This window comes from Typopeltis vanoorti, chromosome 24 (assembly GCF_054136105.1).
Source record: "Typopeltis vanoorti isolate ZY-2024b chromosome 24, IOZ_Tvanoo_1.0, whole genome shotgun sequence".
Lineage (NCBI taxonomy): Eukaryota > Metazoa > Arthropoda > Arachnida > Uropygi > Thelyphonidae > Typopeltis > Typopeltis vanoorti.
The window spans coordinates 9,365,070-9,380,277 of record NC_143572.1 but is presented as its reverse complement, the minus strand read 5'-3'; the positions used below and the strand labels follow the sequence as shown (position 1 = coordinate 9,380,277).

The 15,208-nt window shown below is 39.6% G+C and overlaps 1 protein-coding gene across 2 annotated transcripts in view; it reads right to left on the bottom strand.

Moving 5' to 3' along the window:
• Positions 1-15,208, bottom strand: part of Usp32 (Ubiquitin specific protease 32) — an 808,142-nt gene that overhangs the window by 700,438 nt on the left and 92,496 nt on the right. The window lies entirely within an intron of this gene.

The following is a 15,208-nucleotide window of genomic DNA, read 5'->3' as shown; positions in this document are numbered from 1 at the left end:
TTAATTGTCTTCATCCCATGGCAACCAGAAGTTCTTATCTTCGATCTTATTTTAAAGTCTGCGCACAGCAGTCGGTGTTGTTGTGCTACTTGATCTGTTGGAATTACCTTACAATTTGTCACAACCTTAAGATGTTTTCTTCTAGTCAAAATGTAGTCAATTTGTGAGCTGTTGTTACCACTTCTAAATGTTATCAAATGTTCTTTCCTCTTGAAGAAAAACGAGTTCACAATTGCCAGATCAAATGCTACTGCAAAGTCCACAACCCTCTCTCCTTCCTGGTTCATCATTCCCACTCCGTGGCCACCATGCACCCTTTCACAGTCTCTATTCTGTCTTCCTATGTGCCCGTTCAAGTCTCCTCCGACAATCACCATCTCATTTTCTTCCAATTCCCTCATTTCTTCATCTAACACGTTCCAGAACTCATCTTTTTCCTCTGCTGTACAGCCAACTTGCGGGGCATATACACATAATACGACCACCCGCTCTTCTCCAAGACCCAATTTCATTCGCATGATCCTGTCGTTCCTTCTACCCACGTCCAGTACTTCACCCTTCATTCTGCCACACACCACAATTCCTACACCATTTCTTCCCTCGTTATTCGCTCCAGAGTAGAACAATTTATATCCATCTCCCAGTTCCTTTGCCTTTCCCCCTTTCCACCTTGTCTCCTGCACACATAAAATGTCCAACTTCCTCTTCCTCATCATGTCTGCCACCTCTCTTCCCCTTCCAGTCATGCTTCCAACATTCAGTGTTCCCACTTGCAACATCCTCTCCACCTGCTGGGCTCGCTTCTTTAACCGCACCCGCCCTTGATGCGGTAGCCCTCGTCCACTTCTCACAGCTGTAGGGCGATGTGGCTGCGTGTCGCTTAAGGGGTACGCCCTAGCCCTTATATCATTTTCTCTTCGACTCATAATCATAGTTTGAGTTGGCACTGAAGTTTTACGACCGGATGCCCTTCCTGACATCAACCCTCACATTTATCCGGGCTTGGGACCGGCACCTATTGAGGCTAGCTTGCCTCCTTCTGTGGCTGCATAAGACGAAATGACTTAGCAAGATAGGAAAGACTTACCCCTAGCCCTCGAATACTCGAGTACCTGAGCCAGCACTAAGGACAAAAAATGGGAATGGGACATTTAGAATAACGCATCAAGATAGGGGTGGGACAAAGGGATCACTGCATTTCATGTATACTAATGCCAGGAGTATTAGGAACAAGAAGGAAGAATTTTTGGCCTTGATTGGCTCTTCCTGGCCACAGGTTATTGGCATTAGTGAAACATGGCTGACGGAAGATGATATAGTTAGTGGGATAGAATGTGTAGGTTATAGTGTGTTTAGGAGGGACAGAGAGAATAATATGGGGGGGAGGGGTGTTATTGATGATAGCTGATGAACTGCAGCCAAGGAGAATTGAAGTTGTATAGCAGGATAATGAAAGAAGCTCATTTGAGGCTATTTGGTGTGAGACTGAGACTGGCAGAATAAAATATACAGTTGGGTGCTGCTGTAGACCAGGTGATGGAATAGATGGTGGAGATAGTATGCATAAGCAAATTGATGAAATGAGTGGAAGGAGGGTAATTATTATGGGGGATTTCAACTATGGTAACATTGATTGGAAGGAGGAGAGGACATGTGAGAAAGGAAATGGATTTTATTCAATTATTAAGGGATAACTATCTGAGACAGCATGTAATTGAAAATACTAGGGGTGTGAGAGTGCTTGACCTGGTAATAGCATCTCACAATTTGACTGTAATGAATATGACCATGTTGCCACCTATTGGTGAGAGTGATCATAAGGTCTTGACCTGGGAGGTGGCTAAAGGTGTGGAATTTTTGATTAAGACAGGGTATATATGGAATTACCGTGCTGGCAAGTTTGACAAGCTTAGGAGATTGCTTGGATCAGTGCCATGGCATGTACAACTGCAAGGGCTGGACGTCGATACAGCATGGGAAGTTGTCAAGGAGCATTTACAGGAGGTTATGGCTGATTGTATACCTAGGGTCCGAACAGTAAAACAAGTAGGGGTTAAATGGATGAATAACACCATTAAGCTTGAGCTGCAAAAAAAGAAACAACTGTGGAGGGAATTTAAAGAAAGGGGCGACCTGCAGGCACACGAACGGTATAATGTGCAGGCCAGAAGGGTAACGAGTGTGGTAAAAACAGCAAAAGCCAATTATGAAAGGAAACTAGCTATGCAAGCAAAAGAGAATCCCAAACAGTTCTTTCAATATGCTGCAAGCAAGAAAAAACTGTACATGGCAAAATGATTTTAAGGAATGACGATGGTAAGGAGGTCACTGAACCAGTCGATATAGTGGAGTTACTGAGAGCGCACTTTGCAAAAGTATATCATCCAGGTGGTGACATTGAAAAAATGAAGGAACCATTAGTCTATACGGGAATTGTGATGATTGAAGCGGAGGTGAATAGTCTATTACAGAACCTTAATGTGAATACTTCTGTGGGATTGGATGGTATACCGGCACAGGTCTTGCATGAAGCAGCTAAGGAATTATCAGTGCCCTTGACCATGTTGTTTAATCTGAGTCTCGGGTCTGGTTTAGTCCCGAAGGCGTGGAAAGAGGGGGGAAAATAGTTTCACTGCATAAAGGAGGATCCAAGACTACGGTGGCAAATTACCGACCGATCAGCATATCAGGAGTCGTTGTCAAGGTCTTGGAGAAAGTAGTCAAGGGAAAAATACAGGAATAGATTGATGAAAATGAGATACTGTACAGGTGACAGCATGGCTTTGTGAAGGGTAGATCATGCCTCAGTAACTTGCTCAAGTTTTATAACAAGATGACAGCAGAACTGGATAAGGGAAATGGGTTTACAGTGATACTGCTGGACCTGGCAAAAGCATTTGACAGGATACCACATGGAATTCTAATCCATAAACTACAACATATGGGAATGGATATAGGGTTAGTGAGATGGATAGGTGGGTGGTTGATGGAGAGATATCAAAGAGTAGTTTATTCAGGAGTAGAGTCCAAAAGACGGCCTATGACTAGTGGTGTGCTGCAGGGTTCTGTTCTTGGACCACTGCTGTTTAATCTGTTCATTAATGATATAGGGAGGGATCTAAGTGGAATAGTTCATTTGTTCGCTGATGATGCAAAGTTGGGTAGGGCAATAGTGAATGCAGAAGATGTCAAAGTCTTGCAGGATGACTTAGATAGATTGGAGTTCTGGGCTAAGGAGAATGGATGTCAATTTAATGTGAAAAAATGTAAGGTTATGCATTTTGGAGTGAAAAGATTGGCAGCAGTATACCACATTGGTGGAACTGTACTCCAAGAGATTGATGAAGCCAGGGACTTGGGAGTGTTGGTGGATAGGGAGATGAAGTTTAGGGGGCACATTGCAAAAGTAGCTAAATCAGCTCATCAACTCGCTTGGTTGTTGAAAAATACCTTGACCTCTGTACCGAGCCCTGATAAGACCTCATCTCGACTACTGTGCCCAGATTTGGTCACCTCGGTTCCTTTTTGATGGGGAGGAGGTGGAGAGGATCCAGAGGCGAGTGACTAAGATGATAGCAGGTCTATGGAATGAACCATATGAGAACAGGTTGAAGATTTGTGGGTTGCAGAAACTAGTTGATAGGCAGAAAAGGGGAGATATGATTGAGACATTCAAATTGCTAAAAGGATCCCATAAGATTAATTCAGAGGATATTTTTGAGATCAGGAATGGTGGTGGGAGAACTAGGGGACACCTATGGAAGCTGGGCAAGAGTGTGGTTAGCAAGGGTGTTAGAGCTGGGTTCTTTACTTTTAGAGTGGTAAATGAGTGGAATAAGCTGCCAGAATCTGTTGTGGGTGCTATAACAGTGAGCGAGTTCAAGGCAAGGTATGATAGATACTGAGAATGTAAAATAGTTGTGTGGACATGTTTAGGGCCTCCCTCGATGAGTCTAAGGACTCCCTGGAGTAGCCCGAAATAATAATAATAATAATAATTTATTTAAAATACATCTCACTGAAGAAAAAAAAATTGAACATAATAAAATACATCACAATTTTATAGATATACAGAAGACCTTCGATTCAGTATAGCAAGAGGCATTGTGGAAAATATACCAGTATGGAATAGATAATAAAATAGTATGCCTAATTAAAACTCTTTGCCGTTCCTTGGAAATGTTAATAGAAATGAATATCAACTACAGCAAGCCTTTCAAAATGGAAAGAGGTGTCCACCAAGGCTGTATACTGTCACTTTTGCATTTTAATGAATTATATAACAAATTAGCCTTAAAAAACAAGGATATTGGAATTACAGTTGGTGGGAAAAAAATTAATCTCAGATACACCGATGACATTGACCTAATAGAGAATGAACATCAGTTACAAGAATAGACAGTTTCTATGGCACTTAGTGATTATGAATTATAGATCAGCATTCACAATTCAAAAACAATATCTTCAGGCAATAAGACTATGAATATTTCAGTTAACAACCTACTTGGGAAGCATACAATACAGAGATGACCAGTCTAAACATACATTAAAGCAGACATTGCTGAAGCAACTGTTGCTCTTCAGAGGTTACGGCCACTTCGGAAAGACAATATAATGCAGCTAACAATATGACTATTTCATTGATACCCTTATTAACTCTGTCTTACTATACAGATGACAGTTGGATATTGCTAAAGGAAGATGGGAAAAGACTGTTTGTCTTCAAGATGAAGTGCTACAGCAAACTTAAGATACCATATACGGCACATGTAACAAATGATGAGGTTACAAAGAAATCCCATTGCTGAAATATGTCGGAAACTGTTCTGTGGCCGGCTACATAGCTAGATCAGATAGCTTAACTAAAAACAGCAATAGAGAGCTTGACTTCTGGTAAAAAAAAAAAACACCAGGGATGATCTAGTAGCACCTGGATAGATAATATTGGAAAATGGAATTTGGGATCTCCTTAACAAAGTTAAAGAGATCTCAAAACAGAAATACTTGGAGGGAATATGTTAAGACTATCACTTTTATAGTGCCTCAACTGTCTCCATTGACTATAGGTTAAGAAGAAGAGATCTGGGAAAAGACACATAACAAGGAGTGCTGAGAGAAAAGTTTCAAAATGCTACAAATATATATGGGATAAACAGGACATTATACAAGGCAAATAATCTTTGTTTGCACTTTAAGATTTCTGTGGTTATGTTTAAACTCCTGAAAAATTGTTTAGCAATGAAGGATGATGGATGATGGCATACATAGCTAGGTGGAATTAGTGCACTTCAAAACATAATGTGCATCATATCCAAGGTCAGTGTGCATCAATTTTTGATGAACACCAGACTTGGTGTAAGATGATGTGGTCCATGTGGCATTTCCTTAGATTCATGACAGGAGACTATATAACAGAAACTGTGATTTTAATGTTGTTAAAAAGAAACTATTCAAGAAGAGAAACTTGTTGGGCATTGTATTCTTTTTAGCTTCTTTTAATGATATTAAAAGCATATTATTATTCTATACAAAAGCAAGACAATAAAAGATTGAAACAATTCCATGAAAAAACAACAGCTAGTGTTCTTAGTCCTTGGGGAAAACCTGTGAAGAATGCTCTTCCAAAGAAACACAAGTATCTGCTGATGAAGCTGAAATTAACCAGCAGATGCTTGTGTTTTCAGCTTAAGATGAAATGGAGGACTAATGGTGGCCAGTTCAGTGACGCTGCACCCAAGAAAATATCTAAAGGGAAAAAAAGCATAAGGCAAAAACACAATATCTAGGGAAAAAGTTATTTAAGTGAGTGTCAGAATAATGGAAGGATCACCTCTTAAGCAGACTACCCTCTTCTGGAATGCATCAAATATTTTTAAGGTGGTTTTCATGCCTCATCCAAAATGCGAGAACGGTATTCTAAGGGCTGGTAGAATCTGAGATTCACAGAATTTTCTCATTTCTCATCTCATTTTTCTTTTACCCTCTTTTACTTTGCGGTGTCGAGGGTTTTTATTAATCATTAGACCTCAAACCGTTCACAGGATAAGGTGGTCAGCCCTACGTCTCAGTGTATCCTATGTCCATAATGTTGAGTTCTCAAGGCTGGTTTGCTTGCTTTGTAGGATGAAAAACCCCAGGATAAACTGGGGAAAAAACCCTACTGTCCATGCCCAAGACCAGCTAACTTGGCTGTGGCTGAGGAAGATCCTTCAGATCCTCACGTCAATGACGGGAATCGAAAATAAGGACACTTCTTCCCCAGGCATATGGTTGCGAAGCACACAGCCACTAGGCTAACCGCACTGACCAGTGTCATATGAACTTAACTCAAAAAGTGTACATTCTCTTAATCTGCCCTCCTACTCAACATTCCAGAGTCCTGAGACTGCCAGTCACCAATGAGGAAATATTAGTGTGCGCGCACGCGCACACACACGCACGCACACACACGCTTCCTCATTCCCCAGACAGCGATATCCAAGTGACCAGGTCTGTGCACAGAAATTCAGATGAGGCTTTATACAGTGGAAATATCATTCTTATGTCTACTTGCTAGTATCCTTATGATATTTGGTAGCAAACATAGCAGTACCTGTAAAACAGATGAAGCAGAAAGAAACTGTAAGCCAATGAGAGGCGATCACTGATTAATGTAACCAACTTCTTGTGGGGAGCATAAAGGGTTTTTTGGAAAGCTTTTGTTCCCCTTTTCCAAGCATGAGAACAGTATCTAAGATTAACTGGATTTATGCAGTATTATTTGCTAGATGAGTGAAAAATAAGTTCTTGAAGAAAAAGGAAGACATGCTTTTTAGAGACTTAGAAAGCTATTGTTTGTGCCAGGAAAGGCTAGTGGTCTGTCCAAAAGGAGACCTGGTATTAAACTAAGATCTTTTTTTTAACATGAAAAAACACCTGGTTTGAGAACATTCAAAGTTACTCACAATCCTCAGTCTTTGAAAAATATCTGCTGAAGGCAGTGGTGTTGTAGATTTTGAACTGTTAGATATTTGTGCACCTCAAAGCGCATCAAATAAGTAGAGAGAATGCAATGTACCATTATCAATAAAATTAATTACACATACAATTATTGGTCAGTGAGAAAAAATCATCTTCATATAGATGTAAGAGAACAGGAGTCTGGAGTATTCCCGCATCAATGTGATGAGGAAAATTGAAGAGAAAGCATGCACCATGACAAGCAGTGATTGAACAGCCAGACAAAGAAACAGCCAACTCAGTTACAGAGAGTGGAAAGTACCTAAAGGATACCAACTGACTGATCAAATGTCATCAATGTAGATATTGCACAACATGTGATAATGTGCTGCTTGATTACTAACAGCAATACACTAGCATTTCTTTCAGATAATCAGTGGAAAAGGAAAGGAAATTTTCACTTGTGAACACTGAAGTGAACACAGATTAGTTATTACCAATACCTGCTTCCAGAAACACCCACGACGGACCTATATTTGGACATCTAATATTGATAGGTCAAGACACCAGATTGATTACATCCTGGCTCTACAGCAGTGGAAGACAAGCATCCATGATGTGCATACTTGTCCGGGACCAGATTGTGGTACAGACCATCAGCTAGTAAGAGCCAAAGTAAGACTAAGACTCCAAAAACTTCCAGGTCAGACCCATCCCACTAGACTGGATGTTAGAGTAATTCCTAGTGGATTCACAGAAGAAACATCAACTCGGTTGGATGATTTTTTGGAGACCAATGAGGAGAATTCACCAGAAATGCTTTGGGAAGGAGTCAAGATGATAATACAGGATACAGCAAAGAAGTATCTCAGCCCAATAAGAAGACCAAGAGACCCATGGATATCAGATTCAACATGGGAACTAATCAAAAGAAGGTGATTGGAAAAACAGAGACACAGGGACTGAAGAATACAAAGGATTACACAGAGAAGTCAGAAGAGCCATCAAGCAGGACAAGGAAAAGTTCTATACTAACAAATGTGAAGAAATAGAGTTCCAGATGAGAAGGCACAATTATAAGAAGATGTTTCATTTAGTTTGTGACTTAAAGCCTAATTTGAAAGTCATCAAAGACAGGAGTGGATCATTACTAACAGAAGAGTTGGAAATCAAAAACAGATGGAAAGAATACTGTGAGGAACTATACAGCAGAGTGGATAAAGAAAATGTGGAGCCCTCCCACCAGGAAAATTTTGATTTTGATTTGGAACCTCCTCCACTTAGGCATGAAGTTGAAAGAGCAGTTAAGCAGCTTAACAGCAATAAGGCCTCTGGTGCAGATGAAATCCCAGGAGAGTTAATTAAGGCCACAGGGGAAGGAGGGATAAGAGTGTTTCATAGATTGATTACAAGGATATGGTAGACAGGATCATGGCCTAGAGATTGGAAGAAGTCAGTTTTCATACCACTACATAAGAAAGTTGATATGAAGGCATGCAAGAATTATAGAACTATTAGTTTGATATCTCATGCAAGCAAAATTTTATTGAAGATCATGCTAAATAGGATTAGGGCCAAAGTTGAGGCAGAGATGCCTGAGGAACAAGCTGGTTTTAAGAAAGGTAAGGGCACCAGCGATCAGATCCTTTGCCTTAGACAGATCATAGAAAAATATAAAGAATTCAGACTCCCTCTGGTAATGTGTTTCTTAGACTACTCTAAAGCTTTTGACTGTATTGAGCATGTGAAGCTGTGGGAAGTAATGAAAAGAATGGGTTTCCCTCAACACACTATCAGGTTGACAGCCAACTTGTATAAGGAGCAACAAGCCACGGTAAGAACAGGTTTTGGATTGACTGACTGGCTTCAAGTTGGAAAAGGAGTTAGGCAAGAATGTTTACTTCCCCCTCACTTGTTTAGTATATATTCAGAGGACATCATGCGTGAAGCATTGGATGAGCTCAGGACAGGAGGTAGATTGATCAGTAATCTGAGGTATACTGATGATACAGTACTCCTCTGTAATGACATGGAAGAACTAGGACTAATTCTTGACAAAGTTAACATGATCAGTAATAACAGAGGACTTCAACTCAATCCTAGCAAGACAAAGATTATGGTTCTCAAAGGAAATACAAACAGAGAAGCTTTTGAGAAACAAGTGTACCTCAATGGAGAAAGAATTGAGGAAGTCAGCAAGTTTGAATACCTGGGATCCATTATTAATGTGAAGAATTGCTGTTCAGAAGACGACAGAAAAAGGTTAGGAATGGCTAAAACAACAGTCAGAGACCTGTCTAAAATCTGGAAGGATGGATCTATCTCCATGGAAACAAAGTTGAGAATTTTGGATGCAGTTGTTTTTCCAACAGCGACTTATGGATGTGAGACTTGGAACCTGAAGAAGTCAGATAAGAAATGGATATCTGCTTTTGAGATGTGGTGTTACAGAAGGCTACTGAGGATATCATATACTGAAAGGCGTACAAATGAATGGGTGTTAGAAAAGATCAGCAGAACTTTAAGGCTTATTAAGGATACTGACAGAAGAAAGTTAAAATATTTTGGACACGTAGAAAGGATGAAAGGGAGACTTCTCAGAACAGTAATAGAAGGTAAAGTTCCTGGAAAAAGAAGCAGGGGTAGACCATCAATGAGATGGATGGATGGCGTGTGACTGATCTTCAGTGAGTTGAGGCTGCCAGAAAAGCAAACAACAGGACTACATGGCGAGGCCTGGTGTGGCACATCACCGAGCATCGGAGTGACCATACGGCATCTATAGATGCCCAGTGAAGATAATAGTAAACACTGAAGTGCCCAAGGAAGATAACTTCAGTTTGGATGTTTAAATTAAGAATCAAAGACAAGAGAATGTAATAAATTTAGTTTAATCCTTTATCCAAGTGTGAGCAAACAAAGTTTGCACCTGAAAGTATCTTCAGGACTGGGGTAAGGTACAACATCGGGCAACTTGTTGCAAAGGTGGACCAAGCTAACATCACTCCTATCTCAGTATCTCCATAATGCAAAACACATCTCCTTGCGGATATGTATAGAGTTATGCATTAAGGAGAGGGCCACTACCCAGACTAGTTTCGACCTTTATTGAGGTCTCTTCAGTGGGAGCCAGGCCCAGACGTGGAGATACCAGGCAAAAGCAATAGCGAGGTCATCTTTACCTATAAGAGTTGCCAAAAGGTGTGCCACCTTTTTATTAAATTACTCTGGATTTAGAGAAAGATGTTGAAAGTTTATTTTTCATTTGGTTAGACTATAATAAATTTAGTTTAATCCCTTATCCAAGTGTGAGCAAACAAAGTTTGCGCCTGAAAGTATCTTCAGGACTGAGGTAAGGTAGCAACAACACCAGGCAACTCGTTGCAAAGGTGGACCAAGCTAACATCACTCCTATCTCAGTATCTCCCATAATGCAAAACACATCTCCTTGTGGATATGTATAATGTTATGCATTAAGGGGAGGGCAACTACCCAGACTAGTTTCGACCTTTATTGAGGTCTCTTCAGTGGGAGCCAGGCCCAGACGTGGATATACCAGGCAGAAGCAATAACAAGGTCATCTCTACCTACAGGAGTTGCCAAAAGGTGTGTCACCTTTTTATTAAATTACTCTGGATTTTGAGAAAGATATTGAAAATTTATTTTTCACTTGGTTAGACTATAATAACTACCTTACCCCAGTCCTGAAGATACTTTCAGGTGCAAACTTTGTTTGCTCACACTTGGATAAAGGATTAAACTAAATTTATTATAGTCTAACCAAGTGAAAAATAAACTTAACATCTTTCTCTAAATCCAAAGTAATTTAATAAAAAGGTAGCACACCTTTTGGCAACTCCTATAGGTAGAGATGACCTTGCTATTGCTTCTGGGCCTGGCTCCCACTGAAGAGACCTCAATAAAGGTCGAAACTAATCTGGGTAGTGGCCCTCCCCTTAATGCATAACATTATACATATCCACAAGGAGATGTGTTTTGCATTATGGGAGATACTGAGATAGGAGTGATGTTAGCTTGCTCCACCTTTGCAACAAGTTGCCCGGTGTAGTAGTACCTTACCCCAGTCTTGAAGATACTTCCAGGAGCAAACTTTGTTTGCTCACACTTGGATAAAGGATTAAACTAAATTTATTATATAACTGGTAATTAATTTACGGAATTAACAACGCATATGAAGTATATTAATTAAAGATAACTTAAATGAATCACTTCTATATTTCGGCAATGTCACATTGCCATCTTCAGGAACATAAAGATATGGTATGTGTACTAAGGAACTAACAAAGCAAATGAGGAAGAAAGTAAGAAACTAATTTTGTTCCTAAAGTCCTAATGGTGCCCTCTTGCGGGCTAATTTGGTAGTCTTGGCAGTTGGGCTGAAGTTCTCATAATGAAAGTCTCCCAAATTTGGGGCAGTTTCATGCACCCAAATTTGTTGAGGTTAGGAACGTTTTTTAGAGCTGCTGAAGATTCTTTGAATAATCTTTCGTATTTAAACTTGCTGCAATGGATTATTTTTGTTTTCTTCCAACGAATTTTATGGTGGGTATCTAAGGCATGGTCTGCCAACCCAGAGCGGCTGTACTGGTGAAACCGGATGTAGTCTTGGTGTTCTGAAATCCTGATATTTGTTGTTCTGCCTGTTTGGCCAAAGTAGGACAATTTGCAGCTGCAAGGGACCTGGTATACACCAGGTAGGTCTAGGGGAAGTGGTTGGTCTTTGGTAGAGCGGATAAGGGATGCCAACTTTTTATATGGTATGTAACAGGAAGGAAGGTCATATTTTTTGAGGATATTAGTTATTTTTTCAGAGGTGCCCTGGATGTAGGGGATAGTGATAGACTTGGTGTAGTCTTTATTGTGGAGGGGGGTTGTGGTTTATAGGTTTTAGTATTTTTTGGATTTTTTTGGGGTTATAGCCATTGGCTAAGAAAGTGTTGAGGATGTGGTTTACCAAATTAGCCCGCAAGAGGGCACCATTAGGACTTTAGGAACAAAATTAGTTTCTTACTTTCTTCCTCATTTGCTTTGTTAGTTCCTTAGTACACATACCATATCTTTATGTTCCTGAAGATGGCAATGTGATATTGCCGAAATATAGAAGTGATTCATTAAAGTTATCTTTAATTAATATACTTCATATGCGTTGTTAATTCCGTAAATTAATTACCAGTTATGTCTAACCAACGTATAAGTCTTACTACTAAATTTATTATAGTCAAACCAAGTGAAAAATAAACTTTCAACAAGAGAATGGCTATCAGAATTGATAAAGCAATCAAGACAGCAAATAAGTATTAAAAAAAAAGTGTAGCAAGGAAATTCTGAAGTAGAGGTGATCAAAAAGATTCCAGGTTTGGCATTCTCTGAGACCCAGTGTTCAGATCTGACATATGTTCAACTATCATCCTCATGATGGAAAGAATTGTTTAAAATGCAGTTCTAATAGTTCAGTTAGTGAACAGTTACTGTTGAGATTCCTAGCCAAGTCTCTGTGAGAAATTACAGGTATAGTTTAAGTTTGTTTTTTTACCTTATTAGCAAATTATGCTAACAAGTGCAAAAAGAGGTATTATAACTGTGAATTATGTTTTCTAAGCAACTATCGGCAACAAAAGATTGTAAACGTAGATTACATCAATACCATAGGTGGGTTAAGTTTTTTTTTTTTTTTTTTTTAGTTTTTATTAAACACATGTTGCTTGGAAAGAAGAAAATGGATACCACAGTGTGTGAGAAACAAATAGCCTTGGTGCCCACCTTAATAAGATGTACACTTCCTTTCGCTGCAATGACTGTAGCAATCCTGTGGGGCATATTTCCCACAAGAGTATGATAGTGATCAATGGAAATGTTGAACCATTCTTCCTGTAGGAATGTAATGAGGTCCTGGACTGTTGTGGGAAGGTGGATGTCCCTTGACCTCATGCAACATTGCAGTTCACCATATTGAACATCCCACAGATGTTCAATAGGGTTGAGATCAGAGCTCTGTGGTGGCCAGTCAAGTGTAGTAGTGATGTTCATGTCCACAAACCATGCAGTTACAGCAGCAACCTCATGACACAGTGCACTGTCTTACTGAAAGAGACAATGACCAGTTCTGTATATAGGAAGCAATGCATTCTCCAGAATGTTCAGGTACCTCTCAGAGTTCAATGTTCATGGCACCACAAACAGAGGTCTGAGGCCAAACCAGACCTCTGTTTGTGGTTAGTATGCTGTCATAGTAACCAGGAAAAACAGGGCTATACCATCACACTGCTAACTCTGAATTTCATATTTAGGGTTACGCACTCTGGTAAGGGATGTTCACTGGGGACATCTGCCTCACCCATTCATTTAGCATGAATTGTTGCTCCATAATACAGCTTTTCAAGCCTTCAACATCCCACTGTACATGCTCTTTGCACTGCTGAAGAAGATAACACTGAATGTTGGTTTGGGTAATGTGGGGCTTGTATATTGCAGTCCTACCATGAAACCCATGCTGTAAATGAAACTTGCTTCTGAATGTTTTTGTGCAGATTCAGGTTCTAGTCGATGCCCAGAACTCCATTCAACGTGTTGGGCAATGAATGGCAGTTTTTACAGATTATCCTTTGCACCACCCTACATCACGTTTGATAAGTGTGGTGGGTTGTTCATGGCTGTAGCACTTGCAGTTGACTCCCTGTGCTTCCATCTCAGTTTGGTATCACTGATTGTTCACCTGGATGGCCCAATTTGTCAATATGGCAGAATCATATCAAAAATGAAAATATCAGAAAGGAACTTGACATCATTAGCATTTATAAATGTGTCCACAGAGCTAATCTAAGGTGGTATGGCCACTTAAATAGAATGGGTGAAAAAAGGTTAGCAAAACAGATATTTGATACCAAGATAGCAGAAAAGTTGGAAGAAGATGGAATGATTCAGTCAGAAGTGCCTCAGAAGCACGAAATGTTAGATATGACAATACTGGAGTGCTCATAAGTAATAGATTAATTTGGAAGAAAATTGCTTATAGGACATTAATAATACTGTAAACTTAATCATGTAGTGCTGTCATAGTAACCTGAACACCCCTTGGAGGTACATATCAGGTTCAGTTGCACTAACTTGGGAGCATTTCATATTCCTCCAGTTTATACCAGCTAGAAACACGTGACTCAATACACAACACAATGCACTTCACCTGTGTGTGTGTGGGGGGGGGGGTTTGACTTCTTTCCAAGCAGTTTATTTCTCATAATATGTAAGAATTAAACAGGATTTTTTATTTGAATTTTTGGAGTTTATATTTTTTGAACATAGGTAATAAGTAGTATCCTCTTTGTTAGATAATGAATTATTCAATATTAGGTCCACGCGATTAGCCGAGTGGCTATGCACTTTGCAACCATATGCCTGGGGAAGGAGTGTCCTAGGTTCGATTCCCGTTGGACGTGAGGAGCTTAAGGATCTTCCTCAGCCATAGCCAAGTTAGCTGGTCTTAGGTATTCCCACAGTTTATCTGGGGGTTTTTCATCCCGCAAGATGGCAAACCGGCCCCATGAACACACACTGATACAGTCATGAATATCGCCCTTAGGGGGATGCAGCAGAGGGGTGGCGAACTGGCTGCATTAATACTCCAGTAACCCCCTCATTAGGAGGGGACTCAACCTGTCCTAGACAGATAGGATTCAATAATGTTTCTTGCTGATAAAAAAATGAGACCCAAAATTTTTCTGGAAATGGAGTGAATCCTTCCTTTTAGTTTCTTAGCTTTGAATGATGCTAATAAGAGGATGTGAGATTTTAATTTCACACCATATGAGAAAATATTGTTTTTGGAGCCAACTAGCTTATCAGCAAATAAAATATTTCTGGTACAAGCTAGTTCTACCAAGCTGTTATGTTGCTAAGATACTGGTTAGATACCGATGCAAAGAGATACTGTGTAACTTAATGAAAAATTAAGAGGAAAAAAATTTATGGTAATGTTTCAAGATTGTAGAAGCTGAGATGAATATTCCCTATCAATGTAGAATAGTCTTGTCACTTGCTTAAGGAAACCAAATGAAGACATCAGATTAGTTTAAAATTCACTGTCATGACATAATGTAGTGGCATTATATTATATACATATGTTGTTAAAAAGATGTTTTTAATATGTTCATACAACAAAGCTATAAAGAAGTGACCACTTCTGGTGATCCTTACAAGTTTACTATAGTGAAAACTAAATGGAGAAAAAATAATGAAATTTTTATTTTTCAAA